General features: G+C 44.9%; 1 protein-coding gene and 1 long non-coding RNA gene across 2 annotated transcripts in view; one reads left to right on the plus strand and one right to left on the minus strand.

The window, feature by feature from the left end:
• The window catches only part of LOC109312445 (catenin alpha-3-like), an 87,335-nt gene that overhangs the window by 60,413 nt on the left and 7,257 nt on the right, over positions 1–19,665 (minus strand). The gene's annotated exons all lie outside the window — the stretch shown is intronic.
• Positions 5,987–17,835, plus strand: LOC109312449. The gene is made up of 3 exons (XR_002101821.1): positions 5,987–5,997; positions 9,827–9,831; positions 17,701–17,835. It is a non-coding gene; the product is annotated as an uncharacterized LOC109312449 (long non-coding RNA).

Here is a 19,665-nt window from a genome sequence, read left to right on the forward strand (position 1 = left end):
TATTGGAAGTCAGTCTGCCATAGATTAACAATACAACCACATTTCCTGCAATCCCCAAGACACAACAGACATTTATGATACTTGTTGTGTTCAAAACACTAGTATAAGCTACAGTAGCACTAGACTAGATTACTTTAGAATGTCTAATATAATTCTGTTGTTAAGGATAGCAGCCATATAAAAATTACTCCTGGAGTATTTCCCCTGATTGCAATTGTAATTTGAGTACTCTCTCCTCACATGTTATAATCAGGAGAAATGGACACATAAGTAGTAATCTAAATGGTCTCATATTGGGGCGGGAGGGGTGCTGCCTTCAACCATATACAAAATGTTGAGGGACGATTTTGATAAGATATTTTATTAAATAACCAAAAGTGTCAGCATTAGAAAAAGAATACAACAAGCTATGCTTCTAGCACACTTCACCACAGTACACTGCACAGAAGTTCATAAAGAGAGAATGTAAGGATTATACAACCAGAGTTTAAAGTTACCAATAGAAACAAAATTGCACACTCATAAAAAATGGAGTACTCTAGGAATCCAAACATCAGGGTATTAATATGCTTCAGTTTATGTAATTCATCCCCCCCACACTCATATGATCATGATAAATGGAAGCACTTATTTTTTACTTCTATGTCATTGAGTTATAAAAATTAATATCCACATTTTTCTTGTGTAAATTAACTAACCAAAACTGTTAGCTTGCAACTGATTATCTGTTCTTAGAGGCACAACCTTAGCAGTCTTATGAATGAAGGTACCATCATTTATAAAAGTAAGATAATCGCTATGACATTTTTATATAATTCATCAGTTCCATGCTTTTCCTTGCAAAGACACATGTACTGTTTTAAAATCCCTTTCTTGGAAGATGAGCTCTTCTTTCCTTATAGATTGAAGTCCTAATTCATTCATTTTAGACCTAAAAAGGTCTAACTTTCTTTAGAGCTGACACAGTACTACCTAGAAGTAAATTTACTTTAAAAACAAACCAAAGTAAGATTAAAAGTACTACTCCAGTTTCTCCAAATTCATGAGCATGAGAGAAACAGAGTAGTAGGAACCACAAATGGCAACAAAAGAAAATATTCACTTTAATATAGCATATTTAGTAGGCTTACAAAAATATGGCTCATTAAATACACCCTTTTATTTATTGATGTCCTAATACTTAAGCTTTTTTTTTTTAATGGTCATTTCAAAGTTTACTTTTCACTTCTAGATGCTTAGATCATTATTTGTTTTTCCTAGGTTTCTTTCTCATTCTGTCACAAAATCCAGATGTCTTCTTTATTGTTGTTACATTTTTTTTTTTAAACAAAGGCTTACATCTTACATTCAGAGTATGGATGAGATGTTATTTTTGGTCTATGTGTTAAGTTTCTTTTCAGCAACACCTCAAATGGCTTGCTGGCATATGGTGTTGGTATTATGTGATATATATGTACAGCTGTAGAAAAAAAGAGAGCTTTCCCCTATATCCTTAAAACATAATTTATTATTTTAGTTTAGGAGATTTAGTTCTCCCCCTCCCCCCCAAAGCAACAAAAAAAAAAATCTGCCTACAAGAAATTTAGGGCCTGCTCCAATTCCCTCACTCCCCATTAGCATCTCACCATTCATTTTAACAAAGCTTGGACTCAGGCTTTAGAGCTGTCCATGTAGCTCAAAAGCAGTGAATTTGCTCAGAGAGCAAAGATAAATAAAATGAATTTAAGGAAGAAACTAGGGAAATTGCACTTTAAAGAAGGTTATATTCAAAATAACTTGACACTTAACAATGGACTGCAACATTTCATGTAAGTGGGACTCGTAGTGGAAACTAGAAAGGAAATATTTCCAGAACTGTCAGGGTTAGTACAGAAGGTTTTGACTTGACATACACCAGAACAACACTTGGGATCTCAATATTGCACTTAGACAGGAGGGTGTAATACAAAATTATACACACACACAAACTACACAGACACCACTATGAGGTCACATAAACAAACACGCATTTCTGTGACTGTGTGTGAACACTAGGGGGCGTTTGGGGTAACTTGGTGCTTGGAGTTACTTGAGGTCAAGGTGCCCTGGGGTTATTCAGGGTCACTGGGGCTTGGGGTTACTTGAGGTTAATTGAGGTCCTGTAGTTACTTGGGATCACCTGGTGCTGGGGTGGAAGCAAGGGAAAAAGCCTGGCGGCAAGGAGGAGATAGCTGGGAAACAAAAAGGCAGAAAACATGGAGTTTGGGGCTGGAAATAAGGCAGAAAGAACTGAGGGAGAAAGCTGGGAAATCAAGGAGGAGGGCCAGGAGATCAATGAAACAAAAACCTAACTCGAGGTTTCAAAATAACAGTTTTATTAATCAGGCAGCATGCTATACAGCCCCACAAAATTACTGGTTCCCACACACACATTCTCACACACACACAGTGGAAGCAGGAGAGGAAAGGCTTGGTGGGGGGACTGGAGTCAAGGTGTATGGGGAGGGGACAGAGTCCAGGTTCTTTGCCTGGGGAAGGAAGATGGGTGATAACTACCTATCCTGGGCTGCGAGTTGATCCTTGGTGGCCAGTCAGGGTCTTCTCCAGTAAGGTGTTGTCCAGAGGGGGTTGCCGGCAGGGCCTGTGGGTAAATAGGTGACATGGCATAGTGCTGGTCCAGGTGGTGAGGGCATCCCAAAGAGATCACACTCTATCACCCCTTTAATGGGGTGGCTACCTATGTGTTCTATAGGAAGGACATGTCCAGGCAAAGCCAGTCCTGTTCAGATGCATACGTACAGATCCGGTGTCCTCATTGACCGGTGGGATACAATGGTGGGGTTGCTGGTTTGTGTAGGGTCTTTGTCTTCCAAATGTTGGGTTCCTGTAGGTTCTTTATCTTTCAAATGCTGGGTTTTGTCTCTGTTCCTGGGTGAGTCAATGCAAGGCAATGGTCGGGTCATCGAGTTGATGGTCTGGTCTTTACTGATCATTCAGTAGAGGCCTGCTACCATTATGCCTCAAGCAAGCCTCATTCATCCCATTCTTAGCTTACCTATGACTACTTAGAATTACTTATAAGGGATAGAGAGGGGGGAGAGAAAGTAAGAAATGGTTGGGGAAGGGGAGGGAATGTATTTTTAAGTTTAAAAAAAGAAAAACCTGTGGGTTTGCTACAAGGGCATCAAAAAATCATATCTGAAAGAAAGGGTAACTCAGTATGACTGCCCATTTGAAAAAAAAAAAAAGCAATAGAACAAAAGAGTGTTTAAATCCAGAATTAGATTATTTGTGTTTAAAAATAATGAAAACAAGCATGAAATGTTTCTATTCATGTTAAAGATTTTTAAAAAATTAAATTAAAATCTTCAGTTTAGGGCTAAAGCTATCTGAAAGTTCTTCTTAAGAATAATGAAAACAAATATTTACATTTAAAAGCCCTGAAAGCATTACAATCACTGTTCTTCAGGATATATACAGTTAAGATCATTTCTTGAGACTCAGACAATCATAGGATCATAGAGAAGTAGGGCTGCAAGGGACTTCCAGAGGTCATTTAGTCCAACCCCCTGCCTGAGGCAGGATTATTCCTATCCAGACTATCCTATGCAAATACATTATCTAAACTCTGAGCTAAACTATACAGTCATCTTGGTCCATATCCTATTCTCTGTAGGAAGAGAGAAAAGGTGTTTTCCCTCTTTTTTCTGGCAGCCTTTCTAGTATTTGAAGACTGCTACCATGTCCCTTTAAGCATCTTTTTGACAAGCTGAACATGCCTAGCTCCTTTATCCTCTCCTTTTAAGACCTACCTTCCAAGCTCTTCATTATTTTTGTTGCCTACCTCTGGACCTTCTCTAACTTCCCCATGTGTTTTTTTAAATGTGGAGCCCAAAATTTGCACAAAATACTCTGGGTGAAGCCTAACTAATCCCAAGTAGAAGCACCATCAAAACCCATATCTTGAACCTAATGCTTCTACTGATGCATCTGAAAACCACATTCAGTGTTTGTGTGGTTGGATCATCCTGCAGACTTATTTATACTAGGTCTGTGCAACACCATCCCTATTGTACTGTTGCTATCCAGCCAGGTTTCACTCATTTGGACTTGTATTTATGATTATTTTTCCACAAGTGTAATACTGTGCATCTGCCAGTATTGAACTGTATCCTCTTAGCTCCAGCCCAGCTTTCCAATCTGTTGAGATTCTTCAGAATTGTTCTCCTGTCCTCTGGGTTCAAAATCCTTTCTGGTTTCTTTTTGCCTGCAAACTTGCTCAAGAAGCTTTCTATGCCAGCATCCAAATCATTAATAAAGACGTTAAACAGCCTGTGGCCCAGGACAGACCCTTGTGCAACTCCATTCCAAATATGCCATCCTGACATGTGACTATTGATCCATATGTCTTTCAACCTTATAGTTGTTTTGCCCAACCCATGTTTCTCTAAGTCGTTTATGAGAGAGTTACATGGGCCTTGTGAAAAGCCTTGGTGAAGTCCATATGAACTATATCCACAGTATTCTAAGCATTTGAAGAAGAAGGTGATTAGGAACATTTAGCATGGATTCATCAAGGGCAAGTCATGGCTGACCAACCTGATTGCCTTCTATGATGAGATGACTGGCTCTGTGAATGTGGGGAGACCAGTGGATGTGGTTGGCCTTGATTTTAGCAAGGCTTTTGACACGGCCTCCCACAACATTCTCTCAGGCAAGCTAAGGAAGTACGGGCCGAATGAATGGACTGTACAGTGAACAGAAAACTGACCAGAGTATTGGGCTCAGAGGGTAGTAATCAATGGCTTGATGTATAGTTGACAGCCGGTATCAAGTGGAATGCCCCAGGGGTCAGTCCTGGGGCCAGTTTTGTTCAATGTCTCCTTTACTTCCTAGAGGACACATAAGCTATGAATAAAACAAACAAACAAACAAACAAACACCATAAACCCATACACGCAACACCCACCCTTGGGATTTCACACTGTCACCTGCTGGGGAAAACTCCATGTCTCTTTGCCTCCTCTGTTTGCTCCTCATGCTGTTCCCAAGGGACTACCTTTTTATAAGACTACCTAACCTAGCTTCACCCCCTCAGTTAGCTAAACCAGCTGTAAAAAAAGCAAGCCCTGTCAACAAGACACTCCAGGGAGGGACAGGGAGCACAGAAAACCACATACAAAAGGCATTAGGTAAATACTTGAGTACCAACAAATAGACACACAAATTCACTAACTACAAGAAAAGTCTCCTCAAGGGCTCTTCAAGGGTTTGTTTCTCTCACAACAACTGCCTTTCTGCCTACTCATGAATAATCATGAATAGAAGCAGATAGAAAGCATTTATACATTACAACTTTGAGAGGACAATCATAATAAAATTTAAAAAATAATACCCAGCTGGAACAATTAAAATAAGTTGTGACATAATTATAAAACAGAACTTCAAATTTCATCAGGTTCTATCTTGAAAAATTAATGATAATTTAGAATAAAGATATATAATTATGTGGGATAATTTCATAATGTGTCTGGTCTGTTTGTGTATTAATACTTGCAAATACAAAAATGTCTTAAATCACAAAGTGATAGATCCCAGTAAGAACATGATAATTCTCCTATGATTTTGGAGCTATAAAGGTACAAACACCTCTCTCTTTCTAGAGAATTCATGACTAGAATCTACCTAGCTCTGATACGTTTATGATGTGGAGACAACCAAAGCGCTTTTCTCTTCCTTATGTGACTCCCATAAGTATTGGCTGGAATTACAGGCTGGATGCAGAGATTCAGGGAGGTTAGGGAGATGTTAGATCGAGTTAAAAATGGCCACCCAATCTAAAGTAAATCAGGATGGGGGGACTAGCGAGAGTGGGCAAGCAGATTCCTAGTGGTGATTGGGGGCGGGGGTCTGCAGGGAGATTGGGGGCACACAGGGTCTGTGGGAGCTCAGAGGGCTGAGTGGGGTCTGCAGGAGGGATCAGGGGGATCAGGGGGCAGGATGCATCTGTGGGGGGAAGTTAGGGAATAAGCAAAGTCTTCAGGAGGGATTGTGGGGATTAGAGGGGCAGGCAGCATCTACAAGGAGTCTTGGGGGCTAACAGGTTGTTTATGGGGGGATCAGGGGGCAAGTGGGGTCTGCAATGTGGATGGGGGGTAGGTGGGGTCCATGGGGAGGTTGCTGAGATACAGGAAGGTTTGGCAGGATCAGGGAGGCTTACGGGGTCTGGGGGGAACTTGGGAGATGAGGGGTCTCTCCTCCACTCCCAAGAATAAAGGCTATTTTTAGCCCCTTGCCACTTCAGTGAACCTACCCCCCCGCATCCCTTCCACCACTCCCCCCACCCCATCTTACTTCCTCAGCTCCCAGGACTTGTGAATGTTGATAAACCAGCACCAAAAGTGGCTTGAGGGATGGGGGTTTGGTAGACTCAGGGAAGGAGGAGGGGTAGCTGGCTGGTACACAGGGGAAGGGTTTGTCTGGCTGAGGTGGTGGCAGGCCAGTAGGGGGAGCTCCTGCGTTGAGCCTCCCACCTCATTACACCCATCCACCTTCCAGACTCCACGTGTCTCTCCAGGGGCGCCTAAGCACTGGAAGACCCCTTTTTGAGCCCCACTGCAGAGTCCAGGGGTAACGTAAGCTGCCACCACCCCAAAGGGGGACCCTCTTAAGCTCTGTCTCTTCGGGGAAACACAGGCCTAATAGTCCTATGGGCACTAGACCAGTACAAGCACTTGGGGCACTTCCCCAAGTCGGGGGCCAAAAATAGTCTCCCTTAGTCCACAGACCCAAGGGGCCTCCTAGGCATAATTAAATCCACCTCTCAATAAGTCTCCTACACCAGTTACAAAGGAGCACTTTATTGATTACAGGGGTAGGGTGAAAATAGGGTACAAGATAGAGCAATATCATAGGAATCCCATAGAGCAAAACAGTCTGGCTGAGGTAGCCTTTTGATCATGCATCTGAGTTACTGCCAGCTATATATCTAACCAGATCTCGAGTAGCTTACTCACAAGCATCATCCAGAGGCCGTTGGAGATTCCCTCTGGAGGTAGGCCATTCCTAGCTCATGTGTTATGGGGGAGAGAGCCAGTTTCAGATGGTAAGGCTCCTCTCTAAGTCTGAGTCCCCCGCGTGGTGACTACCCCTTCCTCCTGGGCAGTCTTAACTTATAAAGCCCCTGTGACCTCATTCACCTGGTCCAATGGAGGCCAGCACCTGTTGGCCGTTGGCCAACCAATTTGAAATACATCACTAGTTGCCGGGAAGACTCTAGCCCACCAGGTAGAAGCCCCTCACCCAGGTAGCTGATACCAGTCATGTAGGAAGAAGGAGCAGGTTTCCCCCTTCCCTCAGGAATGTATCCATCTCAGGTTACCTAGAGATATGGTAACGGTGTGTCTCCTCTGCTGGGCCCATCCTAATCAAATTGTCACAGAGCAGAGATTTAGGGGAGAAACAAAGGTGGCTTCCTGCCACAGAGGGTGGGGTGAGGGGCTAAGGGGTTAAAAATAGCAGGGAAGGCAGGTAAGAAAAGTGCAGCCCTAAGCCTGGGACCAGTGGCTAGACTTTCCCAGCTCTGGGGCTGTGCTGGGAAAGTACAAAAGTTGGGGACATTTAGATTGGGTTGGCCATTTTTAGACCAATCTAAATTAGACTGTCTCAGAGGCAGAGCTAACTTAGATCAGGTCAGCTATTTTTGACCAGTCTAATGTTCCTGGAACTTCTGTACAGTTTGCACTTAGATCAACCTAACTAAGGATCTAAGTGTAAGGTCTACACCTGGGCGAACTAAGTTGCATAAGGTGCCCATTTTTAACATGATCTAACCTCTGCAAACATCTATATGCACCCTCAGAGTACACATACACTAAAGATGATGGCACAGGTCAAAAAGTAGTTGATTGAGTGGTTTATTCTTCCTGAATCTCTGTATGTAATTATATACAGTCTTTAAAAATATACAGCTGTTTGCATGCATTCTCTGGAGCTATACTGAAGCACATTGTTCCTGAAGCTCCCACTGATATGCTGTGGCTCTGCACTGGCTACAACTTCTATTGAGTGTTTGATTTCTAATAGGAAAAGATGAAATCCAGATAATTTATCTTCCTTCTACTCTACATTTCCTGTTCTCTAGTCTCTCTCCTTTATATTTGTTTTGAAGTTTACATTACCATTGTTTATTAACTATATTACCGAGAGCAGCAGTTCCCAATCTGCGGTATGGGTACCACCAGTGGTACACAGACAACCTGTCAATGGTACACGTTAACAGATTTATAATAATTAATTTGTATGACAAAAAATTGCTGGTGGTACTTAAGGTTAAACTGAAAAAATTGCTGATGGTACTTAAAGTTGTATCATTTTAAATTGGTGGTGCACAATCTGTTGGAGTTTGGGAACCACTACCTGAGAGGATACTTTACTGCACCCTGCATATGCAAGCCACTGGTGGGAGACTTGCCTCTGTAATAACCTAGGGTTTTCACAAATAAACCACAAAAAGGTTAAGAAACAATATTTTATGTCAGTGTTTTTTCAGCCTTTTTATTGCTTAGTTATTTGAGTATTAACACTGTATAATGCTTACAGGTGTTCAGTATTACTTTATTCTGTGTCTAATCTTTAGAGTTACAAAAAAACAACTATTTCTTCTGAAGAGAGTTATCTATGTTCCCCTTCCCTCAACAGGCACACAGATGCATAGGTATTTGAATACAGCAGCAAATTTTATCTCAAGATGAGCTCCTCCTACTTTTATTAGCTTTTGTTGTGATTTCCTAGAAGAAAAAAATCACAGACTGGACCAGATCCTGAGCTAATATAAATGGCCGTGATAATTTACACTAATTGATAATCTTTATTGACTACAAACTGTTCTGCTCAACATTGAGGAAGAAACTGAGAAATGAAAGGACTTCAAATCTGATTCCTGTTAATCTCAGCTGTAAAGGTGGACTTTTTTCCAGTAAGAGCTAAAGGTATCATTTTGACTGAGCATGAGTAATATGACAAAGTATAGTATAAATGAGGCAATGTATTTAATTCAATTGGAATTAAATTTGATCTTCAACTGATTTTTCTTGTAGGTGTAAGAGCTTTATACAGCACATAAATAGCACCACTGCAAAGGATATGACAGCTGGTTATTTTTGCATCTGTTGCAGAGCAGACAAGTATAACTTGTGATAAATGTTAGAGGCAAAGATCTCTTGGGGTGTTATCTTTAATTGGACCAACTGTATAGTTGGGATAGTTAGACAAGGTCTTGAATGCAAGACATTTTGCAGGTCTTGTATTTGGCTTTTCCTGGTCATACCTCATGAAGAATGTCTTACATTCAAAAGCTTGTTTAACTCTATCCCAACTATACAGTTGGTTCAATAAGAGATATGATCCTAATAAATCCTTGCCTCTCGAATTTCTGGACCGTCACAGCTACAACATCACCCTTACGCCACCACAACTTTGTAATCATGGGTGTCTGGTGCCTCTTGACTTGGAGGGGGGGCGGGGAGCCTGACACCAGTCACCAACTGGGGAGGAGTCCCCTGGCAGCCAATCCCACTGACTGAGGTGGGGAGGGTTCCTTCTGGAAGTGGCGCAGCCATTTTTGCTGGAGGCCCCGCTCACTGGGTAGCACTCTCAGGGAGGGCACTGTTGGTTCTCCCTGCCCCCCTGCCAGCTGGCTAAAGAGGGAATATGGCCTGACAGGGGGTGTACTGGTGCTTTCAGGGGGTGCACATACACCCCCATGCATGCCCTATGCATCACCCCGTTTGTAATGAAAAATCTGAATTTAATAATTTTCTATCCAAAGGAAGAATGAGAGAGAGAGAAAGAGTCATATTCTGCTCTCAGTTACACTGGCATGGATGAAAAGTGATACACTACTGAAGTATTTTGCTGGTTATTACTTTTGTATGTTTGGTCTGTGATGACTTTTTAAGAATTTGTGAAGGCTGCCAAGAATATGGGATGTACAATCTTAATTTACTATAATACAATTCAGAACAAACTAGTTAACATTTGAAAGACACTGGACTGCACCAACATAAGGGCCCAATCCCACTACTAACAAACTGAAAGGGATTTTTTCCATTGATTTTGGTTGGGTTAGGCCCTAATGATAGTTTGAGCCTTAAAATGAGAATTCCTTGCCACTTCTTATTCTGGACATTTAAATGTGGTATTTAATTACTTAGTCATTGAAACTGATCAAGATTTTTTCAATATGTTTTTTTTGAAATGCTCATTTTCCAAAAGTTTTCCTGCAAAAAAAACATGCACTTCTCAAAAAATTCAAAAGACGAATGTTTCAGTTGAAAACCAAAATGTTTTGATTCGCATGGGCCTACAATATTACTTGGGAGTTATACTTCAGCCTAAAGGGCTCTCTATATAACCAGGCCTCCCCTTATGCACTATGGACAATTATTCCTATATTTGTCCACTTCTGTCACTAAAAGGGGAGGAAGTTGCACATTATGAAGAGATGGAGTCAAGCCAGAGAGCTGAGACCACAGAGAAGAATGAGAATGTAAAAGACACAGAACGACTCCCATGGGGCAAGCAATACCAGCCAGAATTGAAGGCAAGGTTCTATTTCACTATAGCTTTGACAACTTTTTAAAAATTTTCAACAGAAAAACACCCTGAATTTTCTGGCCAGCTTTATATCTTTCCTTCATGTAACCCTATGCACAGAACAGTAACTCACATTTTCCTTCCTGAAACTTGCTAGTTAATTTCACAGCTAGTTAGACACTGTGCTCTAAGTTTAAGCTTTCTTTCACACTAAGACTAAGTACAAACAGTCAAAAAGCCTGAGGGGGAATCGATTCAATCTTTGCAGATTTCTATAAGCTGTGTAGATTACACTGTTAACAAACAGAACTCATGTTCACTCTTTGGTAGGGGAAGACAAGCAGGCTGAGGCCATAAAGCGGAGGGCATTCTTGCATGCCTCCCAGCATGCTGTGCGTTACTGAGGAAAAAACAAAACATTACTTTGATAAGCTCACTTTTCTTCCTTTGCCCAAAGTAACTCAAAGCACTGCTCTCTGTTTATACAGCTGCACCCTGAGGTTTCCCAAAACAAGCTGTTACACTTTCCCATATCTAAGTTCTTCACTGTTCCTGGAGAGGCAGGGAGAGAAACAAGGTTTATACCTCACTTTCCAATCACAAATTCTCTGCCACTGCCTGAGCAGATGTCCAATAACATACCTTGTCTCCTTCTGTGCCACCTCCTGCCTCTATTCTCCAGTGCACACAGGGTCCCAGAGTGTCTGTCTCAAATTCCTCTAATTGTCCCTGATCTCTCTAAAGCTGCACTGCCTAGATAACACTCTGCCTTGCCATAACCTGCACCTGTCACCTTCACCTTACAAACCACACAGGAAACAAAGCTGCTCTTGTCCTTTCTTCACAGAAGACTGTAACTATTCCCAACAATCCTAGAGTCAAAGGACCCTGTTCATTCACACAGCCTTTGCAGTAGACAGATAACTTTCTCTGCTTTCTAGCTTCCTACTTCAAACAAAATGATAGGTTCTTACTTAATCCCAAAGGGACCACAGCATGGATACATGTCCACTACTCTACCTAACCTAGACAAACAAAGTCTCCTGGTCAGCAGTAACAAACAACATCTCCTGCACAACACTTGCAACCCTAGTCACAATTATCAAACAGCTCTCCCTTACCACAAATCTCAGCTAACCCCTCTAGAAAGGGTCACTCTGCATCAACAAATTCCCTGATCAGTCAGGTTACTGCCTTTGTGTCCCAGTGGAGTCACCAATTGTTGGCACTGGATTTGGACCCAGACCCTATACCATTGTTCTTGGTGAGCACAACCCTCAGACCGGCCACAACACCTGCCAGTTGATACAGAGTGATAACAAAAAAGCAACAATACAAACAATCAAACAATTGTATATCTACCAACCCTAGGGCTGTCATCAGAGTCAAGGTATATCTGGTCAGGATGCAGGCTCCACTCTGAGGCTCTCTCTCTTAGGTGTCAGCAGTCTGGAGGTGGGATGCCGAGGCCCACAGTCCCCCTCCAGTGGGGTGCATGAGACAGGCTACTGGTATGCCCTCGGTCCATGGTGGCCTCGAGGACCCTTCCCAGGGGGACAGGGACAGGGAGGGGGATGAAGACCCCTCTCAGGGTGGAGAAGGAGGAGGGACAGCAAGAAGGGACAGGGAGGGATGGAATGGACCAGCGGGACCCTTTGTTAATCTCAAGTCTCTGCTTTGGTATTCTCCTTCCCCCTTGATGACTCCTCATGACTCTTCATCCATGGCTATCTCTGGTTAGTTGTCTCTCTGTGGTCACATGTCCATGTAGCCTTCTCCTAATTTGGCCTGTTCCCCCAAAACTGGGACTCAACCCCTGCTGCTCTGGGGCCTTCTAATTGGTGTCCCTTATCTCATGTTATAGGACAGAATGTATATACTTCTTCAGTTCCCAGGCTATGTGTTCTTGTTGTGTTAAACAATCTGTCTGTCTTGAAGGTTGTGATCTCATGTTATGGCATGCCCCCCTCAATTCTCAGGCTATGTCCATCCATTGGCCTTGTTGTACTAGATAGCCCATCTGCTTCCAGAGCTATATGGAATTCTGTGTGTGAAACCCAGGCTCTTAAAAAACCAATTAAGCCCTGCTGCCCATCTTGACCCCTTATAATGTATATATCTATAGCAATAAGCCAATTTCCCAAAAAACAGGCCTTTAAATATGATTTCTAAACCAACATGCACCATAGTAGGGTTTTCCCTTCTGTGGGATTTGCCCTACTGCAGTGCTTCCTACTGAGCTGGCTGTACAGCCCTTCCCCCTGTAAGCATCTGCCTTTGACCTGCAGAAAGTCAGGGAGAACAAAGCCCCCTGCACCACTCTCACCCTTCCCCCCCGCAGTCTGGGGTCTCCCCAGCTGGGGGGAACCCCACATTGTGGAAGGTTAATCCCATCCCCTCTCAGCCAATCCAACTCTCTAAAAGGACCTAAAAGGACCTTGCCAATTGATGCAATCCCCCAGGACAGCCCAGCACATCCTGACAGAGCCCAGCACCAGCAGGCATGATGTGCCAGGCAGCTTGGTGGCTTGTGGTAGACAGCAGGAATGGATCCTTCCCTCTGTAGAGCATAACCATCCCTGCTGCCCACCACAAGCCCCCTGGCCACACAGTTTGTCTCAGAGCCCATCACCAGCAACAGCCAGCAAGACATGCCAGGCAGTCAAAGGGGCTTATGCTACGTCATAACCAGGTTATGGCAGGGCTTCAATCCTTCATTCTTTGGTGCCATCCCAACCAGGCAGGGACAGGGTAAATCCTCATAAGGCATGGGGCTCCCCACAGCTGGGCAGACCACAGCTTGGGAGACTGAGACTGGGGTGGGGTACTTTATTCTCCCTTTCCACCCTGCATGTCAGAGGCTGAATCTTGAAAGGGGAAGTGCTGTACAGTCAGCCCAAAACTGCCCAGAGCATGCCCCCTCCCCAGCTGGGAAGACCTCAGCTCAGGGGGATGAGACCAATGCAGGGGGCTTCACTGACCTGCCCCATGGGTCACGGGCAGAAACTTACAGGCAGGTCTGTGCAGCTGGCCTGGCAGGGCAGGGACTGAGGAACACCCCCCCGCCCCAAGGCACAGGGATCCCCCCAGCTGGTCAGACCCCAGCTAGGTGGGGGAGGGACACAACATTCCTCCCTCCCCGCTGTGGGTCAGAGGCAGAGATTTGAAGGGGGCAGGGCTGTTCACCCTGTCTTGAAATTGCAGGGTGAAGGGAGCAGAAGCCTCCATGGCGCAGGGATCCCCACTGGATAGACCTGAGCTTGTGGGGAGCCTGGGGCTTAAGCAGGGGGCTTTGTGTCCCCACCTCCCCATCCACTACCCCACAGGGCTGACAAGTGCAAGCAAGACATAGGGTTGGAGAGCAGAGGCTTTGTTGCTGTTGCTCTGTGACAGCCCAGGAGCAGGGCCAGCCAGGAAGCATCTTGCTAGACTCCATACCCTCATACTCTGGGTTCCTAGCCTCTGGGCTCTGTGCCTCACTAGACTCCATGCCCACACTGGAGCTCCTCATCTCGGCCCCCCTCACTGGGGATATCCATCCTTCTCTGGGCTTAACCATTAAACTTGAAGCTCTATGTACTGCCACTACCAGGGGGGAATTCACTACCATGCATGGCCATCAGACCGATGTTTCCCGGCCAATGCACCAATGTAATGGGGGCGGGGAGCTTCTCAGGGTCATTCTACCCATGGCCCGCCCACCTATTTCTGGACCAACTGCCTGCCTCCTCTCCTGCTACACCTTGTTGATATAATTAGGATATTAATTAGATGGGAAGCTGCCCATTTCTTGCCCCAGGCACTATCTGCGGCTCCATTCCTCCCCTACGTGGCAGCCCAAGCCTCCAGGAAGTTGCATGCAGCCAGGCAGTGTTGCTGCCTGGCCTGCCAGCAGTGAACTGTCCTGTTTATATAGGCAGCCAGAGATCTAAAATGGCCACCACAATCAAGCACCTGCTAGCTGCTTGGCTAAGGCCTTAAAGTGGCAGGCACCAACAGTGCCCTGCCACACTCCAGCATGGACCAGTCAAGGGTTACTCAGGTCACATCTGAGCCACCTGCCTGTTCTCACCTTCGTAACTCCACTGCAACCAGTAAGCCTTAGGCCTCTCAAAGATCTGACAGGTATGGGGTTTCTCAATCCAAGGTTGTGCTTGCGTGCAGTAGCTGGAGGTTATTAGGCATCTTCTATCTGCCTTTCACCAGGAAGGTTCATGGTCCTGCATTACCTGGGGCTGCCACACCACTGGCAGCCCCACTAAGCCTCCCTACGCTGGCAGAGTGCAGTTTTAGGTCATACCCAGGACATGGAGCCCCCTCCTTCCCCATAGCTCCAGTCCATACCTCCAAGTTCATCCTGGCATGGGAGCTCAGCAGTAGGGCTGTGCAAGGCTTCAGACAGAGCTTTGGACCAGGAGAAGCTTTGGACGCTTTGGCGTCTGAAGCAGCATGTCTGGATTGAACAGCTGGCCTCATTAGGCTTCCTGAAGTGGTTTGGAGCTTCTGAAGCACTTCAGGGCCACCTTGGAGCCACCTCAGAGCAGCCTTGGAGATTGGGCCATAGGGTATAATGGGGAAAGAATATCTATAACTTTGTTGTTTTTTGTCAATTTGGATGAAATTTTCAGGGATGGTAGAATCTGTAGAGAAAATGAAGAATGCCAAGCTTCAAGAATATCAGTGCAGGGTTTTGGGGGTAGCTGTATCCCAAATTCCTGAAAGCAAAACATGTCTTGTCTAGGCGTTACAACATAGGAGGCTGAGAACTTCAGAGATGGTAGCCTCTGCTGAGGCCACAAAGCCTACCAAGTTTCAGGAAGATCGGTACAGGGGCTTGGGGGAAACTGCACCCCAAATTCTTGAAAGCAAAACTCCTGTCACATCTATGTTACACCACAGGAGAGTCAAAACTAAAGATCTGGTAGCTCTTGCTGAGGCCATGAAGCCTGCCAAGTTTCAAAACGATCAGTGCAGGGAACTGCCCCCAAATGTGGACAAACAAAACTCGTGCCATGTGTTAAGGCGACATGGGATGACAGCTGCAGGGATGATGGCTCCTGCTGAGGCCACAAAGCCTCCCAGCTGTCAAGGAGATTGGTGCAGGGGATTTTGGGGGCCCTGCACCCCTAGATGCTGACAGGCAAAATTTGTGACATGGGTGCTTGTGGAACCGACTCTCTGTCTTGGGGCGTGGGAGACACTACTGCAGGCCTGGCTGCTAAACTAGTGTTACCAGTTACCAAATCAATCATGATTTACTCAGGGACCAGCTCAATACAAAGGACCTAGCTAATGTAGCCAGTTAATTGTCATCAATTAGCACCTACAAAACCAGGCTAAGGAGAGGAAAGAATCAATACAGACAATCAACTGCCCCAAGACAGAGAAAGTCACTCCCACAAGCACCCATGGCACGAGCTTTGTCTGTCAGCAGTTAGGGGTGCAGGGCCCCAGAACCCCCCTGCACTTATCTCTTCAACAGCTGGCAGGCATCGTGGCCTCAGCAGGGGCCACCATCCCTGCAGCTGTCACCCCGCTGCACCTTAACACACGCAGTGTCACCCATGTCACGAGTTTTGTTTATCTGCAGCTTGAGGTGAAGTTCCCCCCAAACCCCTGCACCTACCTCCTTGAAATCTGGCAGGTTTGTGGCCTCACTAGGAGCTAACACTCCTGCAATTTTGACCCCCCTGTGGTGTAACACACAGCCATGACATGAGTTTGGCTTTCAAAAATTTGGGGTACAGTGCCCCCAAAAACCCTGCACTGATCTTCTTGAAACATGGCAAGCTTCATGCTCTCAGCAGAGGCTACCATCCCTGAAAGGTTCACCCAAATCAGACAAAAAACAACAAAGTTATAGATCTTTCATTGATTCCCCATTATACCCTATGGCTGGATCTCCGAGGCGGTCCCGAAGCTTCAGAGCTGCATCAGCCATATCAAAGCAAAAACTCAGTCCAGAGCTTTGGATCAGATCGCTGCCATCCAAAGTGGCCATATCTGAAGCTGGATCAGATCACTGCTGCCTCACACAGGCCTACTCAGCAGATAGATGTTCTTCCCCTGCTAGCTGTTGAAAAACTAAACTGCCACCTCCAGCTCTGAGAGCAGGACATTAAATGGTTGTGAAACCAACTAAAGGAGGCTGGCACTCACTCCATCTGCATGTGGAGGTTGGAGAACCCCAGCAGCAGGAAGTTCAACTTCAAGAACACCAGCTGATCCACCAAACCAGGATCCAAGGAGGTGTGCTGAATACCCTCTCACTCGGTGGACAGGACAGGTGTTCCTGGGCAAACATGGCCAGATCCTGTCACATCTGGATGCAGTTGCCCAATAGGCTAAGGGGTCCCATTTCAGTGGCTCCATGTCATTGGCAAGATAGGTAGCCACCAAGGACTCCATGCTACCTGCTGGACAGTGGGGTCTGGTGCCTTCCCAACATGGAAGACATGCCCTCGGCCTACATTAGCAGTGGCTGTGGTAGAGGAGATTGGCTGGTGCTTGGAGTGCTGGCACAGGACAGTGGATCCCCCTCTTCCATGTCCCCCCACCTCTGCCCTTCTGCCTCCCTGACTCTGTTCACTAGCACCTCTGTCCGGTGATTGAGGGTTTTGCTGATGCAGATGCTCCCCTGCACCCTTGGGTCTCACATGGCTGCCAGCATGTGGACCATACTGGATTGCAACAGATCCAGCCATTTTTTGATGCCCTCCTTCAGCTCCTTTACCAGTGCCTATACCTTTGGTGAAAGTAGCTTGCCCCAGCCAGGAACACTGATCCCCTGGAACTTCTCCATTTGATTCTCAGGCTCCTTCACTATGGGGATCACCTGGCTAAGGAGGGCATCACCAGCACTGAGAATCTCAGTGGCCTCGCAGAAGGGTTCGAGGACCACCAGGTTCTGGGAGATGGTATCCCACTCAGTTTTGTTAAGGGGGCCACTAATCCCAATCTCCCTGAACAAGGCCATCTCATGGATGGCCTTCTGCTGCTCAACCAGCCTTTTGTGCGTGTGTCCGGTCTGTGTGTAGTATACATAATATATGTTGTGTTTTGCTGCACAGTGAAGACAGACTGCAGGAAAAATAGATTGCTTTTTGTGGGGCAGGGGCGAGGCAGAAGACAGGCTAACAAGAACAAACAAGAAGATTTTGTGGGAAGAATAAGCTGAAAGGAATGGATAACAATAGGGATGGTAGGCAAGGGTAAATAGGAAAGGATTGAATAGAACTTGGTGGCAAGAGGCTACCTACTACCAAGCCAGAGCCCTTCAGAGCCCTCCCACTTCTTAGTTTCTATTTCTTGCACGTCTGCCTTCTGAATCACCAAATCTTTTCCAATTTTTTTCCAAAGTGATTTGGAGGTTTTGATTTGATTCAGAGATTTTAACAGGTCTCTTGATTCAATTCAGATTCAAAGATTCAGCTGCCAAATTCAGCTGAATCTCCTCTGAATCAAATCGGTTACCAAAGCTTCACACTGCCCTAATTGTTACCATTAAATGACCCAGAGTTGATCAAGAAAGCTAACCTCATCTACTTTTCTTAGGCTTGAAAGTTACACATGATGGTGCTGTTCCCAAGTTTTACTTTGACTATGTATTTAAAAGATTCCATTACTTAACAGTTAAGAAATTATGTGCTTAGTGAGAAGGGACTGCATTGTTTATTTTGTAAAAATAAATTTATGAATTGATACGCATTAACTGTCTAGCTTCTTCTGTGTAGAATGACAAACTTATAATAATCAAGTGCAAAATGGAAAGTAGTAGCTGCGGACACAGATTATACATGCAGAGGATTATCACATCACACACGAAGAACAAAACCTTAAATTATCCATTTCTGAAAACAGTGAGAAATTAGAAGTGATAGAAAAGCCAGAAAGAATGAAAGCTCAGAAAAGAAATTACGCTCTAGGACCCTAATTTAGCAGGGAACTTAAGTATGCACTTTAAATCAATCCATATTATGCAGAACACATAAGCACACTTCATTTTAAGAATGTGTTTAAATTCTAGTAAGGTAAATGAGACTTAAGCATTTTAAGATTAGACATTCACTTAAATACTTTCTTGAACGGTTGTTGATTTCAGGCCTAGATGATAGCTAAACTTCTTGTAATTTTAAAAATAATTCTTGTAGGCACACAATGCATCTTAGATGCTGTGACTTTAATAGAAAACTACAGTAAAATCTCTGTTATTCGGCATACATTGGCGATATGTAGGGGTTGCATGCAGTTGCATGTGCACCCCCTGAGTTTGCCAGTGCCTGCCTGCAGTTGCTGCTTGCCCCACCATCCCCCTCACCACTGACACTGCCAGTGGCATCTGCAGGTAGTCCTGCCTAGTGCAGGGAGAATTTTCCTGCCTAATCCAGAGGAACTGGACCCAATAATCTATAAGGCCCCGTCCAACTCATTACAATCTATGAATCTGTGGTCACCAACTATCAGTTGGTGCTTGCCAGTCCTTCTCCCCACCCACCACCAACAGCGCTGTCGCTGCCTGCAGGAGCTCGCTGCTCACTTCCACCATGCTCCTACTGCTGACAGTGATACTCCCGCCTGTGGGAGCTCACCATACTTTCCCCCCAGCCTCCGGGGACATACAGCACTCATGCCAGCATGAGTGGGGAATGGGGGGTGCCGATTATCTAAAAATTATGTTTATCTAAGATTTATACTCAAGGAACAGTACTTGTAGTGCAAATAAATACATTACAGGATAACATACTATATAAAGAACAAAATAGTATACAGATAAAAATGCCATAATAGTCAGCCAGGGAAGCCTAGCCACACACTGCTGCAGCAGGGGGGAGAGGCACACAAACCCAGATACCCTGCATGGGTACCCTCAGGGCAGTGCAGCAAGCAGGCAAGTGTCATGGCATGGCACCATATGTGTCCTGCCACTGACTTTCTGGTTAATAAAGTATTCTGGTTAGTTCAATGCCAGATAACAGAGAGAATTTACTGAATTTGGATAATGTATTACAGCCATGGTGCTCAACCTCCAGCCTGTGGGCCAGATTTCATAGATTTCATAGACATTAGGGCTGGAAGGGACCTTAGAAGATC

The sequence above is a fragment of the Crocodylus porosus genome, unplaced genomic scaffold (genome assembly GCF_001723895.1).
Source record: "Crocodylus porosus isolate Cpor-Errol unplaced genomic scaffold, CroPor_comp1, whole genome shotgun sequence".
NCBI lineage: Eukaryota > Metazoa > Chordata > Crocodylia > Crocodylidae > Crocodylus > Crocodylus porosus.